This window comes from Pinus tabuliformis, chromosome 2_1, assembly GCF_031772625.1.
Source record: "Pinus tabuliformis cultivar Carrire ecotype Pingquan chromosome 2_1, CPIR1, whole genome shotgun sequence".
NCBI classification, from domain to species: domain Eukaryota; kingdom Viridiplantae; phylum Streptophyta; class Pinopsida; order Pinales; family Pinaceae; genus Pinus; species Pinus tabuliformis.
This window is the reverse complement of record NC_142299.1, coordinates 222,994,199-223,014,439: the sequence shown is the minus strand read 5'-3', so window position 1 is coordinate 223,014,439 and position 20,241 is coordinate 222,994,199.

Below are 20,241 nucleotides of genomic sequence, written 5' to 3'. Positions count from 1 at the left end.
GTGGAATTTTATGGTACTTGGTATTTTAAGATAATCTATTAAGCCATGAATAAGAGTATTGAATGGAACATGAAGGAGGAAATGAACCACTCATATAAAAAAGATGAGAATTGAAGGAAGTGGATTGCTTAATGATTAGAGGAGATGAAAAAATTGAGTGTTTTATGATGAGAAAAGATTGTGGTTGATCTATGACTATTGGTAGATTTCATGTTAGCTAATAATTAGATATTAAATTTGTGTGTAGGTCACTTTTTTTAAACAATTTCTTATTTGGTTTTCCAAGAACATTTTAGCCTCTTTCTATTTGCTTTAATTTTTTGTATAATTATATGGGTGATATTATTGTTATCATTTATCGTGTATTTTTATTGTTAATTTCATAGTTTCATACATGATTATGGTGAAAAGTTTCAACTTGTACTTTTCATATTTTACTTACACACCTATTTCCATTAGTAGTTAATGAATGCTAACAACTATCTATATTCTTCCATCCATTTTATTTAGATGTTGAATATCAATAGTTATCATTTCAAACTTATTGCGCCTTTATGTGATGTTTACAAATTTGTTTAATTGAGTTTGGTGGATTGTTGGGGATTTCTAACCTTGTTGGGTATTTTATTTTACCTAGGCCATTTCCCCTTCCTAAGCAATGATTTTTTCAACTACGTGAATTCAAGGTTATCCTTTTTCCAAGAGTCTATATGGATACCTTGAGCCAAATTTGAAAGATATTACATAGTTTCCATTGGTTGGCATTCAATTGGGTTATATTTTTTTTGTTCAAGCGTTGTAACTAGTTAATTAACAGTAATTCAAGAGGCATGATCTCAACTTAGTTTATAACTGCAAATATGTCATTTAATTTTATTCGAGTATGTATTTATGTTGGTGAAATGGATAGGCCATAGGCCGATCATATGATATCAAAGTAGGTTTATTAGAGACCCTTAAGTAGCTTCCATGGGAAATCCTTAGAGAGAAGCCAAAAGAGTTGAGGGACTTCAACATGTAAACATAAGAGGAAAGTCTTTATAGGAAATAGAAAGTGGATGAGCTGGAAAAAAAACTCACCAAATTCCAAGAAAACTTCACCAACATAAGGAAATAATACGAAATGAATAGGTTGTAAGAGAATAGGTTCATTGAAGTGACTATGCTATACCAATATTTGAAAGTGAAGGAAGAAGTCTTAAAGCAACTACAAATACTTATCTACGAGACCAAGAAATACCTTTCTATTGCCACTATGAAAGTGAACACCATGATAGAGTCAAACATGGTAAAATCACCTTCCAAGACCATTCCTAAAAATACAATTAGCGACATTGAAAAGAACACTAGAGCAATGAATTCCAAGTTCATGAGGAAAATGGGATACAATGCCAAAAATTAAGAAATGACAACCAAGGAATTCCTATTCCCATTGTACCTTAGTAGAGTCATAAGCATGAATGCATAAGATTTAATGGATGAGAAGTCCACATAAATTCAACTAAAGCCACTATTTTTAAGGAAAAAAAATCATAAAGGAATTCATTCCCATGGAGGAAAAGGTAGGTGGAAAAGGAATGTGTAATTATCCACTCAAATATGCTTGTAGAGACTTGGAAGAAGGTAACAAAGATATGATTATGACATCCATATCCACTCTGCCATCCATATCTACTCCAACTCTTTAGGGACCAAGCAATCAAAGCCAAAAAAGACCATCACAAATTAAAAAGGTATGGCATAATATCTTTAATTTGTTTCTATTGCAATACAATGGTCCGTAAAGTCAACAATTGTCGACATTCTAGAAGGCCAAGTAGCCCATGTAAGAATTGTGGCCAATATTTTAAATCAATTATTTGAATTATTGTATTGTTTTTCATCCCATCAATATTCTCACAATAGAAAAGATAGAGATATCAACTCAAAAGATATTTAGCAAAGTTGGAAACATCACATATAAAATTTTCAAAAATAAAAATTGAAGTTTTGAAACTAAAAAATTCAAAAATAAGAATTGAAGTTTTGAAACTAAAAATAAAAAAAGTGGGAAAAAAAACTTCATTTATTCAATATCAATTTAGTTTTAAAAAAAAATAATTTAATTTATTTAATAATATTTAACATCGAGAAAAAATAATGCAAAAAGTTTTATATAATTTAATCAACATAAATTTAAGTTTTTAAAATACATACCTATCATAAAATTATAAAAATTTTAAAAAATACAAAAATAATAAGGAAAATGTGAGCCAAAATATTCTGGGCCTGAAAATTGGTTTCAAAAGTATTGTCAAAATTAGTTATCTATATTTTAATAATATTTATTAAAAATGGAAAATATTCGTGAGAGCAAAGGTTTTCCTACATATATGAAAAGTACTCTGGTCGTAAATGTGAGTGCAGAGCAGAGAGGACAACGAAGTAACAAGGAAGATGTGACGATAGTTTGCTTTAATACTTTACCATTTCAGAAATTCCTGTGTGGGATAATTGAAAGGTACTCGCTTACCAGAATTTAACTCGGCATTTTATCAATGTAAAGCAAGGTATTCTCTCCACGTTTATCTTCATGGTGCAACATCTTCCTTCAACATCTTCCCTGCAGCATCCAATTCTCTCCATGTTTATAAAACTGCCAATTTTTTTAGGTCAAATTGCAGACAAACTATGGCTTCCACAATGGTTTCATAAATGGAAGACTCCATGAAAGAGAAGTTTGATGAATAATAAGTCATGGGATTGGAGGGAGGGCGTCTGTGGTCTAGGGAAGAAGATCGTCTTCTGGTTAAACACATCCAATTTCATGGAGAAGGCAAATGGTCTCAGGTTTCACGACTCTCAGGTAAGAACTGTATTTCAATTTAGTTCGGAAAAAAATACACATATATAGTTTAATAATAAGAAAATTTAGTTGTGAAATTAGCAGAGGCAATTATCAGCTAAAGTCATTTGAAATTATCTGTTAGTGGTTCTTGAGACTTTAGCAGATGATGTCTCTGAATCTTGCAAGAGAGTTAACTTATTTTATTAAATTTCAGAAAACCAAGCTTTTAACTAAATAAAAACAGTTTTGAAATATACACTCATATATATATATATTATATATAATTTTAAATATAAATAAATACATAAAATTTCCATAAATTATAGTGCTTATATATAATTGTCACTTGTGGTTTGAATCGAAATGCAAAGAGCTGCAGATTTCGTTGGACGAGCTATCTACACCCTGAACTGAACTTGAGCGTTTTCTCTTCTGATGAAGAGGATCTCATCCTTCGTATGCACACACTCATTGGAAACAGGTAATCTCTGAGACCGCATATAGAATAAACTCATTTTAAGGAATGATAAAAATGTTAGATCCATTGTTAAGATAAATCTATTGTGAAGATATGTTTGATTGGGAAGCGAGTGAAATTTCTAGATATATTTTGGTTTTAGATTTTATCCGAATTGGGAAGATATGTTTGGCTGGGGAGGGAGTCAAATTTCTAATATTTCTATGTAGATATATTTTGGTTTTAGATTTTATTCAGAATTAAGATTCTTGAAAATGTGAAAGATTAAAATAAGTATTAAAAATATATAAAAAAAAAATTATTTATATTTTATTGAGTGGAAAGGTATTTTATAAAGATGTTATATTGTAATAAATTTATATTAAAAAGTTTTTACATAAAAATATATATATATATATATATATATATATATATTTACAATAAAAATAATTATATATATATATATATATATATATATATATATATATATATTTACAATAAAAATAATTTTTTCAATATTGAAAATAAATATTAATATGTAATTGGTTTTTCAATATTTAGCATAAATAAAAAAATAAATAAGATATTTGGATTTTATGATATAATATTTTTATTAATTTGTATATAAAGATAAAGAAATTGAGGTAAAAGATTTTTTATATTTATATATTTATATTTTAATTTATATCTTAAATGAAATATTTCAATATTTATGTTGATTAAAAGTTTAATATCTTCATATATATATAGAGAAAAAATCAAAAAAATATTTCAATGTCCATTTTATATAAATTAATATATATTTAGAAAGGAAAAATGACTTAATGTAAACCAATATAAATTCAACTTAACTCTTAATTTATTAAACATCTAGAAAGATCTAACTTCTTGATATAAGCTTTTTTTATATATAAAAATTAAAAAAAAATGTATTTCAAAAAATTTGATTCCTCTCTGTTTCATGAATAAAAAATTAAAATATATTAATATTAAATTAATCTAAATTCATAATAAGTCTAAAAAAATAAATTTATTAAATATTATTAAATTGAATATTTATTTAATATTTTAATTTTTATATAATTAAATATTTTATAAAATATCCCTATACCCTTAATACAATAATATAGAATTACATTACTTTCCATATGTATTACAAAGTATCTAATATAATGTTACATTACTCCCTAATATTAAATTCCACACTATTTCATTACTTTTAATATAATTATATAATAACTTTTATTAAAATAATTCTAAAACATGTTACATAAAACGTTTTCACAAAAATAAAACACTACCTTTCATTGAAACACAAATACAAATATTATACATCAACTTTACACTAATATCATAAATGCTTTTTATAAAGGTGTTCAGATTTCTATAAAGTTACGATATAAAAAAGGTTAGATATGTACATAATCTATAAGTTTATAATATATTTAAAAAAAATTACTTCCCCTGATTTCCATCTTAATTCACTATCTCTATGATGATTTTATTTAAAAAATAATTAATATACATTATTTAGAGTACATATTAATAATTATTCAATAATAATTAAAAAAATAATAATCTAAATACACTATTTAATTATAATTTATAAAGGGTAAAGAGGATTATTTTAATACTTAATATTAATTTTTTTATTATAAATTATTATTTAGTGTAGCTATATATAGTAAATATTTAATAATGTCAATGAACATCAAAACACTTACCTTCATCTTCTATCTCTCTCGCTACCATTAAGAATATTTTATGGAGGTTAAATCCTTACCATCCATCTAATAATTATTATGGCCTTAGGGATATCTATTTAGTTATAGAGTTTCCATAATTTTAATTCAATTATGAATAATTATTAGGTGGATAGTCAGGATATAACCTCCATGAATATTCTAGAATATTTTTAGTAGTATGCACACATCAAAGATTGCTATTTGTTTCCAAAGTAGTGATGTCCCCCCACACTATTTTCTATGAAGTGAATTTCTAATATCTTCAGAAAATGGTAATTACATCCAAAGTTTCATTGACTCATTAGTCTCTCGCTAAGGAAACCACTAATCCAAAGTAGTTATGTGCCCCCACACTATTTTCTATGAAGTTAATTTTTGTTATCTTCAAAAAATGGCAATTACATCCAAACGTTTCATTGACCCCATCAGTCTCTCACTAAGGAAACATAACCACAACTGGAAAGAAACTCTCTTAAGAGAGGACAACATTAGTTGTAAGAAAAAAGAGAAAAGGCAATCCAAAAGGTAACTCTTGACCTTTCCTAGGATACAAAACCAAAAGAAATTGTTGTCCAAAACTATAAAGGACAAGGTCATCAAAAAACTATCTAGAGGGGTTATAATTTGAAATAGTGATCTACATAGGTTACTTAGTGCCCTGATTAGTTGTTTCCATTTGTTGAGGAATACCTAACTATTTCTGAATCGTGTCAATCTTATGGTCCGCTCTACCCAATTAGCTATAAATTCAATCTAGAGAATGCATGATGTCCTCTTGCTGCTCATGTCTATCCACCAACTTATGCCCCAAAATGAAATTCATCTTCCAATACAAATCAAGAGTTTGCATGCACTGATTGAACCAATCCCTGGTATGCCTAGTGTTAGGGATCCAATCATCCCCCCAATGAAGACTTCTATATCATAGAGGGAAGCTTTGTACATGGGCGATGCAACCTCACATTGGGAAAATTCATCTTGAATAGGGCGAGTTGTCATCTCCAGGTAGTTCCCAAAGAATCCCTCCACTCTTTGGCGCATACGAGATTTCCCTTGCAAGGCCCAATATTGATAATATCCAGCCCCTCCCTAGCTCCTACAATTTGATGTGGCATTATACCACGTGTTTGTTGATACTCCAAAATAAACTAATCCAATGATTGACAATAGTTGGCTCAACAAGGGCCAAAGAGTACTTACCACAACATAGAATCCCCCATGTAAGGGCCTGTGTTAAACCATAAGTCACCCAACATGTTAGACCCCCAAGCCCCCAATGTAAAGGGTATAATATAGAATTCCACAAGGTAATTTATCCAACACAATGATTTCTACTTCAGCATGATAGTGGACACAAATACCACAACCCTAATTCTTTATAAAAGCTTAACAAAGGTGATAGACCATAAATAAGTCTTGAAAGATGCTAGGGGGTGGGGATGCTAAGCAAGATACCAAAACCAAAGTCTAGGAACCATTGATAAAACTAGTATGAACAACAAATTGTTGAGTCTCCCTTGCCTTACTCAAATAAATCCCCCCCAAAGTGTCATATCTCCAACTATTGTTCAAATAATGAATGAAATTGAAACCAAAAACAATATACCATTCACAATTGAACAAATAATCTATCCTAACTAGTGCCACGACTACCAAAGTCCATCACCCCACCCACTTAGGCTTTTAAGGAAACCCACACCAAAACAAACTTACATAATTTACCGAGAATGGCCTAGCCAATTTCTAGAGCACTAAATCCCCCCTGATATAAAGAAAATAGGAAATGTGAAAGGAGGAGAAAACATAAGCTTTCCATACTAAAGTGAAATCCACAATGAAAATTCTACTGGGACAAAGCTTACCACCCCTCATCACCCTGCTCCATAGCAAGCCCACAAACTCACCTTTTTCTCTACAGTTTCTGACATGCATACAAGAGGGACAATTCTAGGCCTTCCTACTAGTAGAACTCACCTGGATTGATCCATCTCCTTCCAGGATGGCCAAAATCCCTCCACCACACAACACAACCAAAATGTGACCAAAGGAAGGGGTGCAATCTTCCAGGCTTAATGAAAAATCCAAAGAGACAAAACCGTGGACACCCAACTTATGACACCTCATCCCTTTGCTTGAGGCCTCTCCCACATAGTTTCCCTGCATTCTGCAATTCCAAACAGCTCGTGTAAGGGAAAAGGAATGATGCTAAAACGGAAAAATAGGGACACACAAGCATGATATTCTACATTATTTTTCTTTTGGTGAATCAATTCATATTGTCAAAATCCCATAGCTTGCCTCCACCGCTTCTCCTCCCTTCAATTTAATATAATAATTGTCATTATGCCAACATATGGCCTCACATGATTGCATAGAATTAACACTCCATCCATGGTCTATGAACTCAATTCCAACATCCTTTCCATTAATACATAAACATGCTCTATTGAGATTGTGCACTAAAAACATTAATTTCCATAGAGAGTGGATGCCATGTCCCATAGCATGTGTTCCAAGTGGGGCGGTGGCATCCACCCACACCGCCTCCACCCCCCCCCCCCCCCCACCGCCATGATTTTCACCCCATATAGGGTTGTGTAATCCTTCCAAAATAATTTATAATAGGCCCTTCTCAAAGGTGATTATGGTAAGAGATACCACTTTGAGTCTATTTGATTGAAGGTTTCCATACATCTATAGTTTGCCAGGGAATGAGCTACTTTGTTCCTTGCTCTTCTAACATGGCCAAAAACTAGAGTCGAAATCTGAGGGGGGAGACTTGTTTTAGGAGGGATTCCAATCTTGAAGTTGTTGAACCTTATGGATATGGGATCCATTCTAGAGGTTTTGAGCCATATTGACTATTATTTTAGAATCCCATTCCACAACAATTTTAGAGAATCTTTGCATCTGAGAATATTTTAGCCTCGTATGGAGGCTTGTTAACTCCACAACATTGTTATTATTCACTTTGATTATTCCAGATTAAATGAACACAAGCCTACCTATATTATCACTGATTATCCCTCCGCATTTTATAATCCATTGATTTCCTTTTTCTTCACCATCAATGTTGAGTTTAGAAGACTTAGGCAGAGGAGGTAACTAGAAGGGGGTAGAGTTGGATGGATCCCCTTAGGAGGTGAGGGGAACTATTACTTTAAAATCCTTGCTTATTGACCATTCACCTGTTTTTTTTTTATTAGAGCACACCTTATTTAGGATTAATTCTTTAATTTTCTTAACTGCAACATGCTATATAGTTTGAGGGGAATCAACTTCCCTTTAAAATTTCTTTTGTTTCATTCCTTCAAGATCCTCCACAATAAGAATCTAGGCATCAAGGTCCAAATCTGATTGAGAATTAGATTGGAGAGGGCCTAGAATCTCCATCTAATAGTGGTATTAGATAATTCATTGGATCTCTCTTTGATGCCAACAATTGTTTTTAGAATTCATTCCATAGCCCCATAAAGAAACTGCAGAAATTAAACAAATGATGTAAGTCTTCCAATATATAAGACATAAAGGACACTTAGAGGGACTATAGTAATTCCTCTTGAATATTCTCCCACGTCATTGTTTATTCTGAAGTAGAAGAAAAAAATGGATATTTTTGGCCATACCTTTTCCTTCCATATTTTAAACCAAACCTCCTCCTTTTGAATATCTTGAAATCCCACCCCTAGATGATATGCTTTGCTCAGAGAGAAGGTGCCTCTTGATTGATACCCTCTTTGAATTTTGTCCTCGAAGTTGAACATAAGAATTTTCCACTTCTACAAATAGTTCCATAATTTCTACCACACTCCCATCCAGTTTGGGATTCCATTTCTCTAGTGCAATCCATTGCCACCTTTTGTAGTATAGATCTCTCTCCTTGCAATAATCTATCATCACTGCTCTTTCTCAAGCTATCATTTGTTGTTTTATTTTCTCCAAGTTTTCTTGCTCTCCCAATTTTGGAAAGTTTTTCCATGAATCATCCCAAAATGATGTCATTTAACCATTCTTAATCTCCTAAAAGCATTGCTCCTTGATCAATTCCATGCCTTTTCTTGCTAGGTTCTAGATTAATCATCTTAGGGTAATGTTATTCACCCTGATTAGGCTCCGTTGAGGAGTGTGTGGGGAATACTTATTTTTATAAATCCTTTTCCATAGATATTGCCCCCCTTGTAACCACCTTAACCAAATATTCACACCCAGAAATGTTGCTATAATAGTGGATCCCTTGGGCCTAGATTTCCTTTTACTTTCGATTTGCATAGTTGTCCTAGGCTACCAATGGCCACTTTCTTTGCTACTAGAGAACTGCTTTCAATTGAACAAGTTTCTCAACCATATTCAAGGCATGAAAAGTCCAACCAGCCAATTTATTGCAAACTTTTGTGATGAGCTCTTCCCATAGGCTCCATTTAAGAGAGCTCTTCGCTAAGGGGGATCCTAAGTATTTTGATGGGACTTTACTAATTTGAATTCCCAAGATATGTGCCACATGTCTTTGGACCGTCAAAGCCACATTAAAAACATACCTACAATTTGTGTTTAGTAATCTCCATACATGAAGCCGTGGAAAACCTATCCATAATTTTATTGAAATACCATGCCTCGTATGCCATGGGTCTACCCATGCCCATTGTTTCCTACACAAAGTATTTGTGAGTCAAAGTAAGTTCTTCTCCAAACAGTTGCAAACCATAGAGATGATTATTATCTATTGTTGTCTTGAACAACCTTCCAAGACCCTCGACAACTAATATAAATAGAAAAGAAGACAGGACATCCCATTTTTCTAATCCCCTTGAAGGATGTAAAGGGGATAGATGGAGATCCATTTATTGAGACAAAAAAATAAGTAGAGGATATAAGGTTATAGATCGAAGCGATCCAATCTTCCACAAAATCAAAGGCTTGGAGAATTCTACACAAATAATCTGAGTTCAATCTATCATATGCTTTTGATAGGTCCAACATAATCATCATACCCTTTTTTGGTAATATTCAAGGGACAAATCGCTTCATGGGAAACCGTTATACCATCTAAATTTTCCTTCCTTTGAAAAATCCTATTTTCTCTTGGGATATTGGCTTGGGAAGGAATGACTTCAACATATTGGATATTATCTTAGTGATTATCTTGTAAATCACTTTGCATAATGAAATGGTTCTGTAGCCATTAGGGTGCTCCACTTTCTACATCTTAGACACTAATGTGAAGAAGGTGGTGTCTAAGGTATTGAGGATATTTTTAGATTGATGAGACTTGTCAATTACTTGCGACACCTCTTCTCCTATCACTAGACAGTAATATTTGAATTTTTTTTGTGGTGAATCCATTAGGTCCTAGGGATTTATTGTGGGGCATCACCATGACCATTGCTTTCACCTCCTCATACTCAATCTTCCTTAAGAATGATTGATTCTAATTTATTGTAATTATCTTAGGGATGTTCTCAGATGCATCCTGAATCGCCCTGCCTATGTCACCCATAGTTTCAATCATGAAATTTTGATAGAAATAAACCAAATCTTACGTTATCACCTTATGGTCTCCAACTTCTTACCATATGGGTCTAATATTATGGATATCCATTTGTGGCACCTATGACACAACATATATTTGTGAAAAAACATTGTATTCCTTCTCTGCTGTTTAAGCCATTAGATCCATGCCTTTTGGTGTCCATAGGATCTAGCCTTGCTTCCTTCTCTCCATTTCTTCTAGAGATTATGCTTCCTCCTTGACAAGGCCTTTTGATTCTCCAAATAATATTACCTCCTATTGGATTTCCTCCATTCATTGCTCCAATTTTTGCTTCTCATATATGATATTTACAACCCTTCCCTTGTTCAACCTGTTTAGCCTCCCATTGATGTGCTTTAGTTTTTTTCAAATCTTGAATACGACTAAACCTATTATTTCCTCTAATTTATCCCACCATTGCTAGACATTGGATAGGAATTCTGAGTCCTTGAGTTAGAACTTATCAAACCTAAAAGCTTGGTTTTGTGGTTTGGATTTGAGGTGAATATACAATCTTATATCCTAATGGACCGATCCATGACTACACATTATGTTTTCCTCTATGAATGTTCGCCATGTTAGAACGTTCTCCTAGATAAGAACCCAATCTAACTTAGAAGAAAATTGATGCTAGCCTTCGCTCCTATTATTCCAGGTAAAAACCCCATTCTTCGTTTCTATCTCCACTAGTTTCGCTTCATCAATTATCTCCTTGAAAATGGTTTCCTCTACCTCTGGCTGCTTAACTCCCCCCTTTTTCTCCTCAAGTGACTTGATTACATTTAAGTCTCCTTGAATTATCCATGGGAATGGGGCTATTAGTTTAATTATTCTAACTATGGATGATAGGAATAACAATTTATGCTATGGAATATTAGGGTTGTATAAATTTGAAATATGGTAGTACTCACAAAAATCTATGTACCAAAATGTGGATAGCGAGGATACAAAATGAATCAAACAAGATTGTGACCTTAATATTCTACTAGTTCCGAATGATGGTTGTACCTTCTGAGTAGCCCAAAAAATCTATGGAAAATTCCTAACAAATTTTCCCCATTTATTAATGATATCATAAAGGGTTCCACCTAGTAATTTAGTTTCTTGGATCATCATGATTAAAGGGTATTCTTCTTTCCACCTTTCTCTAAGGAGAATTTGTTTCCCCTTATTATCTAGGTCCCTCACATTTTGCGAAACAAAGTTCATGGTGGATATTTATTAGAGCCTTAGAAAACCTCTAGGATAACCGTTACCCATCCTGACTTGACTAGTGTTCCTTCAATATTACCTAACAACTATGAATTTGTTTTATGGCCCCACTTCATTTCCACTTTATGTGCTTTCAATGAATCTTTAAGCATCTGTTATAGCACACTGAATGATTTTCTTCTTGATGCATTTGATTTGGATTCCATTGCTACATGCTTGTATTTTAGATATGTTTTTCCCAAAAGGCATACTTGATGCTTTGGCAAAGTGAAAGGGTCTTTTGCTTCCCATGACTTTGCCAATGCAGGGAGATTTTATGTGTCCTCGAGGGTTGCATGCATAAAAATTAGAGGGTTTAGTTGTTTTGACATCCGCTCGTGCTACGGGTTGTCCTTGCATTAATGGTGGCTCTTGAATATCTATTGAAGGTGCCACCTAGGGTTGGGTTAATGATGAGGGTTGTCCCACAAATCCCTTCATCTCCGTTTCCATCAATTTTACTGGCCTTATGGAAACATGGGCTTCTAAATATACCAACGACTCATATTTATTTTGGGATGGTCTGCTTGATCCCACCCATTTTTTTGTTTTTACATTATGATATGTGCATGAAATCTTAGGGTTTTCACGGCTCCTTTACACTACAAATGGGAAATTGTAAAGGGTTTCATGGTAGTGTAAAGGAGCCGTGAAAATCATGGAAGTCATCATGGAAATTGCAGTATAGGTTGTGATATTCATGGCACCACTGGCATCTAAAAGGAATGTGATCGTAGTCCATCATTTTCTTCCACAAGTCATCATGGAAGTATGGATCTATTGATTCTCGCAATGGCTCTCAGATATTCATGTAGACAATATTCATGTATAAGATATATATTTCTTTCTTGGTGGCCTCAAATGCCTTGACAAAATGCCCTAACACAATTCCAGTACCTACTAATATCTCCTAATACCAAAGCTTGCATGACAATGAGTACATGCAAATCAACATGGATGCCACAATGAGGTATTCTTTGTTTGGCATAAACCTTTCCACCCAAAACTGTAGGTAAAGTCTTGCAAAGCTAAAAAAAGTATGAGCCACTGTCAAAAGCCCAATTTTAGTCCTTTAGACTTGCTAACATAATGGTAAGAAGCCCTATACTCCCAATTCTAGTTTTATTTGGCCCTTGGGATTCCATTTGTTGTAAACCAAATGGGTGAGAGCTTTCTTAGTTGGCCATATCCCCAAAAGGTTGCCAATGAGTGCATGTTCATGCATATACTGGATGAATGTACCAGTCGAGCTTGAGTTCACCTCAAATTTAGGATCAACAATTGCCTTAGGGAAGTAACTTCTTAGTCTCCTTTTGTTGGCTTGCTCATGAAATCAAGATGTTATTAGATTCTCCATTTTGGTGTACAACTTTAGGGACTAACTTACTTTATGAGGTGTTTATGCTCCCTCCTCCAAAGTTAGCCATGGGAAGAGTGGTTAGTAATAGAGAAAAAAATCCCCCTTTTAATAAAATGATTAATTAAAAAAATGTGATATAAACAAGTGTCATATACAATGATTTATATTTTTTTGAGATGTGGTATTCATAAGTCATGTTATTGTCCCATGGTATTGTAACAAAGTCGATTTAAAAGTTAAGGATCTCCATAATAAAGTGGGAATAAATCTCCATAATTAAAAATTACTATATATGATATTAATTTAAAATAAAATTATAATTTATATGATTTTTGTAAAATTTTAAAAATGTGACATACACCATAAAATTATTTTGATATTTATTATACATTAATATTCATCCAGCGATCGAATACCAGTTTGTGGCGTTGCGCAACAACTTATAATGTTTCATTGAGAATGATGAGAATGCATATCAATATACTGTGATTGATATGTTGGTTTCGCTCCGAAGCTTCCGTTGTTGTATCTGCTCGCTTCGGCGTATATATGTAAATGTTGCTTCTTGAGGGAAATGCACTTCCCCTGAAAAATCATACTAATTAATAATTAATATATTTAATTTTAATAAAAATTTACCAAAATTTATAATTTCTTTTGTTGAGAATGTACAATTGAGATTCCTCGCAACCAATTTAATGTGCACAATTTTCCAACAAAATAAAAATACGCTAAATATGTATTCCGATTTGCTTATAGGAAAATATATTCTTCGCTCAAGTCATTCGTCTTTACCAAGTGAAAATGTTTGTTACGTAACCTGGTTGAGTCTGTCATTTAACCTAATTTTATGTTTACGTTAAAAGAATCCCTTGCTTTTCCTCCCTCATTTCGACCTCTGACTATCAAGAATGAGATACGTCTCTGGAATTTACAGGTGGTCGCTCATTGCAGGCAGATTACCAGGGCGTACCGCTTTGGCCGTCAAGAATCATTGGAACACCACACTGCGCAAGAAAATATTACATCGCCGTTGTCATGTCGTCACCTCACTGTACTCGCGCAGCCAGATTTTCCGCTTCCCATCACAATGAAAAGACGAAAGGATTATCCAGCGACTCATTTCTGAAAAGTGACGGGCAACCTCATAATTCTCAGGACGGTCCTCATACTCCACATGGGATTGCAGAAGCCGAAACCAAATCGACAATTAATGCTGAAATGAAATTGCAACTTCTCCCAGTTCATGACATCGAAGCCCCGGCTCAGGAATGCATGATACAGCCAGACCCTGGTAGTCTTTCTGCAACTATTAATAACATCATGCAGCAGGAAGAAGATAATCTGAGCAAACAATACAATTTTACAAGTGACGATGAGTTAATTTGCATGGCAGCCGGCATGCCATACATAAATGAAGATGAGATACATCTCTGGGAAGTTAATGCAGAAGAACCCTTTTCATTGTGGCAGTCTTCTCTATATCACATATAACATGGGTTTATTAATGCTGGCATTTCATGTGGCATTACAGGCACTGGTCTATAAGCTCCTTTAACTTGGCATTCAACATGTCCTTTATATATAGAATAAAGTGCCACAAACATTTCATGAAATATATGCCATAGCGTTATCACTCTCCTGAGAATCTGTTATACGATAAATTAATGTTTTTTATAGCAAAGAAATTGCTGCCTGTGGAGTATCACATTCTAGGGTTTTATACATTTCTAGGTCATGAGTAAGATGAGTGCGAATCCATCTATGTGCTGTAAAAATGCCTTACACTTAACGTGCATGTCATGAATATAACTACCAAATTAAAACATTTCGGTACTTATGGATAAAATCACTTGTGAATACAATAAAATTTAGCGTTCCAGTTTTGAAATTAAGGTTAATAAACAACTACAAATTTAGATCTAAGCTTGAACTGCTATTTTTCTTCTGAAATTTCGAGAAATTGAAGCTGACGTGAATCAAAGATGCAACCTTCCCAATCTAACTATACTGTGTACTCTTGGCTGTTAGCACTGAGACGGTGATGACTACATGGTGGTGTCATCTCGTTGTACTCCTTTCTGTTGTCCTATTTACATGCTTAAATATCAAGAAAGTATGATGCTTAGTATATGATTCTCATTTTTGATGTGCTTGTATTTTTCTTTTTTCCCACAATTATGCGGGAGTGTGGGAGAAAGGGTGGGAGAAAGGGTGTAGTCAGGAGTTTTGTGTCTCTGACTCCACACAAGTATTCTGCGGGAGTGTGGGAGAAAGGGTGTAGTCAGGAGTTTTGTGTCTCTGACTCCACACTAGTATTCTCCCCACACATTTTTTCCTGCACTTTCTTTCTCCACACCAAAATTCCTTTTTCCCATTAATTCTTTTTATTTTTATTCGTCATGAATAGTTCCTATGATCACGAAGGCCTTTGCACCACTCTTTTTCCAGTAAAATAGTGGCTAGATTTTCATTGTGAGGAGAAGCTTCCTTAGTACTCAACATTGCATAAATACAATGAAGTGAGTATATGGTTACTATTTTTGCCAATATAGGTAATGTTAGGATTAACCTTGACTCTGGCTAGATTTTCATTGTGAGGAGAAGCTTCCTTAGTACTCAACATTGCATAAATACAATGAAGCGAGTATATAGTTACTATTTTTGCTAATATAGGTAATGTTAAGATTAACCTTGACTCTGAATGACATTTTATAGTTAGTGGTTTCAGGTATATGATTTTGTGGCCAATGGTATTATGCCAATTGTATTTGGTTGGAAAGAAGTCCTTGCTAATATAGGTAATGTTAGGATTAACCTTGACTCGCAATGACACATTATAGCTAGTGGTTTCAGGGACATGGTTTTGTGGCCGGTGGTATTATGCACCAAGGTGCCAAGGGTTGATCATGCTGAGATATTAATCTCTAGGTGTCATCACATTTGATTTTGTTGTCTGCTAAGTGTCATAGATAGTTCAATTTTATTTCAGTTCTACTCAGTAAGTTCTGAGTTCTACTCTAGTCATTTATTATTGATGTTTACAGCAATCTATTTAGCTATTTTAAATATTGAGTAGAAAAATCTCTACTTCACTTTTCGTTTTCATTCTTTGTCATAGTATCAGAGTTTCAAGTAGCATAAGACTATAGAGAGAGCAGTAGAGACCAAAAATTTGAAGAGAAAAAACCTCAGTTGTTCAAATTACTGAAGTCTTTCTGTGAAAAAGACTTCTAAGAGGATAAAAAGCCTCCGTTGTTTTGAAGAATCTAATTACGTAATTCTGTGAAGAGTACAAAGGAATTCGAGAAGGAGAAGAAGTCTCCATTGTTTTGAAAAGGCGTTACGTGAAATCGTTCTATGAAAAGGACAAAGCAGATAGTTATAACTTAATTAAAAAAAAATTAAGTTATTTCTTTAATTTTTTTTAATGATCAACGCACCCCTCCACAGTGATCAAGTCCGTTGATGGTCAATAACTTACGAAACTGAGAAAACTGCAATGCAACGCAGTCATACAGTGTAAGCAAGTACTTTGAACAGTTAACATTTTTAATTTGTTGGCTCAACTCCATTAGTGCGCGGGCTCCACGAGGAAGGTCAAACGTTTCAAGTCCGTGGTTCAAAGTTCTATTGAGGAGATTTCGTCTTATTAAAAAGGTCACGCTCTTATTCACGGAGACCCGTTTCTTAATACAATTTGAAAAGTGTTTTTTATTTTTATGATGTGATACCATAAAATAAAATTGGTATTAATAAGCAATGCAACGCAGTCATACAGTGTAAGCAAGTACTTTGAACAGTTAACATTTTTAATTTGTTGGCTCAACTCCATTAGTGCGCGGGCTCCACGAGGAAGGTCAAACGTTTCAAGTCCGTGGTTCAAAGTTCTATTGAGGAGATTTCGTCTTATTAAAAAGGTCACGCTCTTATTCACGGAGACCCGTTTCTTAATACAATTTGAAAAGTGTTTTTTATTTTTATGATGTGATACCATAAAATAAAATTGGTATTAATAATTTTTATTTAACATAAAATAAAATAAAAAAAAAGTTTATCTAAATAAAATATTATTAAAAAAATAAAAGAAAGGGGAGGGGTTATTGAAACAAAAAGTGTTCGTATTTTTAAAGAGATTTTTTTAGTCTTCCAAAGAAGATTGTAAAAAGGTGCGCACATTTGCAATTGAAGAAGTTGTTGTTTTCTCTAGTTTATTGTCACAAACTCCAATTTTGTTTGGAAAAAATTACAAGTTTTGGTCTTTAAGAATGAAGACATTTTTGCAAGCTCAAGAGTGTTAGGATACACTTCAGAATGCTTATGTAGAGCTAGCCCACGAAGCATAGGGGACCATGCCTAATAATCAAAGGAATGTAACTATTGAACTTATAAAGAAAGATCATAGAGCCAAATGTTGGATACAAAACTCAGTCGATGACTCTATTTTCGATAAAATAACTTGCACATCCATATCAAAAGAAGCTTGGGAAATCTTGAAATATGTGTATCAAGGTAATGCAGGCATTGAGAGCTTAGTTTGAAACCCTAAAGATGACTAACACAAAAAATGTGGATCAGTTTATGACTAGAGTCATGGGAATAGTCAATTAGATCAAACTCATTGGTGAAACCATTACATATCAGAAGATTGTTGAAAAATTCCTTCGAAGCCTGCTCAAGAAATATGACATGATTGTAACATCCATTTTGGAATCCAAATATTTTACAACTTACTCGGTAGAATAGTTGACTAGATCACTTAGGCACACGAAAGAAGACTCGACAGAAGATTCCATGGAACAAGCTTTTAAAGCACACCTCTCTTTTAGCAGGGGCAGAGGCAGAGGATATAGAAGCGGCAACAAGCGAAGTAGAGGACGAGGTAGGGGCTAATCATAACAGCATCATGCAACAGAGCAATGGAGACATCCACAAAACCAAACACAAAGAATTAGAACATGGAGAAAATCTAATGTTGAATGCCATTACTGCAAGAAATTTGGGCATTATGAACATGAATGTAGAAAGAACAATCATATCAACAAAGAGGTAGTGTCCATCTCTCCAACAATGAAAGAGAATCCTCTGAAACAATGTTTCTTGCCTTCCATATTTCTGAAGACACTCACAACAAGGACATTTGGTTGTTGGACAGTGGCTGTAGCAATCATATGACATGTAACAAAAATATTCTTTCTTATCTTAATGCTTCCATAACATCAGAAATTACACTTGGAGATCGTTCTTGTATTAAATCTGAAGGAAAATGTATTGACCCTATTCTAACTAAACAAAATCAACATAAATACATACCTGATGTTTATTATGTTCCACATCTGAAGCATAACCTCATTAGTGTAGGACAATTGATGGAACATGGTTATGATGTAATATTCCAAGGGAACACATGTTATATCTATGACAAATTGCCCAATAGAAGATTGATAGCAAAGGTTGAAAAAAACCAAGAATAAGATGTTTCCATTGACTCTTAGAAGTCGAAATCTCTCACAGTCTTTTGTCCACAATGTGTCAAGAATAGATGAGTCTCAGTTATGGCATTCTAGGTATGACCACATCCCATTTAAGAGTCTAAGTCTGCTTCAGAAACATTCAATCGTCATTGGTCTCCCTATTATGAATGAAAAAGATTGTAATTGTGAAATTTGTGTTCTATCCAAGCATAAAAGAGATATATTTCCCACATCTTCCTCTAGAGAAAAAAGGCCTTTAGAGATAGTCCATATAGATATAAGTGGCCCAATGCAGACACAGTCCATTGGTGGTAGTCTTTATTTTCTGACATTTTTGATGAATATAGCAGGAAGATATGGGTGTATTTTCTCAAAAATAAATCAGACACATTCTCAAGGTTCAAAGAATTCAAAACATAAATAGAAAAGCTAAGTGGAAAGCCTTTAAAATTTCACAGGTCGGACAGAGGAGGAGAGTACAACTCCAATGACTTCAAATATTTTTTTCAACAACAAGGAATCATCATCCACAACACAACAAGATATACTCCACGACATAATGAAGTAGTGTAGAGCCTCTATTCTACACCTACTTGTCTACCATTTTCCTCAGTTCTTCCTTATCTTTCCTTCACTTTTGCCTCATTTTCACCATAAAACCTCTCAGATCATTACATTAGGTGTCAATAAGCATGATCAAGCAAGTTTTGCTAATGGATGACTATTTGTTTAGATTTTGACTTACTTGCAGGAATCCCGCAGCTATCTGATGATCCCGCAGCTATCTAAAGATCCTGCAGCCTTTTTGTTAAACACAATGATCCACGTGTCGGTTTGCTAGATGAGCCACATGGGCACTCAGGTATCAACGTGCTCGAGGTTCCTGTCCCATTGTTCCAGCCATCCACGTCATCTCCACCCATGGTCAAAGCTGGTTAAGTTACGGTCAACTCAAGGCTGTTTAAACGGTGATTGAGAGCTGCTTGGTCACGTCATCTTAAATGGTGATTTGTCCATGTTCTACAGGTGGCAGGGGACGCAATCCAACATGGGATTTATTATCCATGACGACAGAACCACTAAACTCGTCCACGCAGCCGTGATGTGTCAAGGGACCATAAATACGCATGACTGTTTATTGTTTTTCTGTTAATTAGCTGTATGAGTAGGCTATCTTAGAAACTCCTATAAATTGCTGCGTCTGCGTACGCTCAAGAAACTTTTTATTAGTTGTAATTTTCTGAACTTGTGTGGAATTTAAGAGCTTTGTGAACTCTGTTTTCTAGTGCTATTCCAGCACTCTGTTTTGTATACTTTTTGCAAATGGAGGAATAGACATAGCACCGTTTTGAAGTTTCCAGATCTCTGAGTTTTCTTGTGGCTGAATGAACAGAGGGCCCCTGCTCATCTCAGCCTTTGTAAAGTATTTTATGTGCAGTATTTCGTTATTTTCTTGTTTATTTCCTTAAGCATGTATAGTTTCATTTACTTGTTTTCCTTTCTTTCAAGCTGATCAGTGTTATTTCTTTGCAGGTTTCTTTTAGCCCGGGATTTATTTTTTATATGTGTGTGTTTGCTTTACAGCTAATGGTATTTGAAG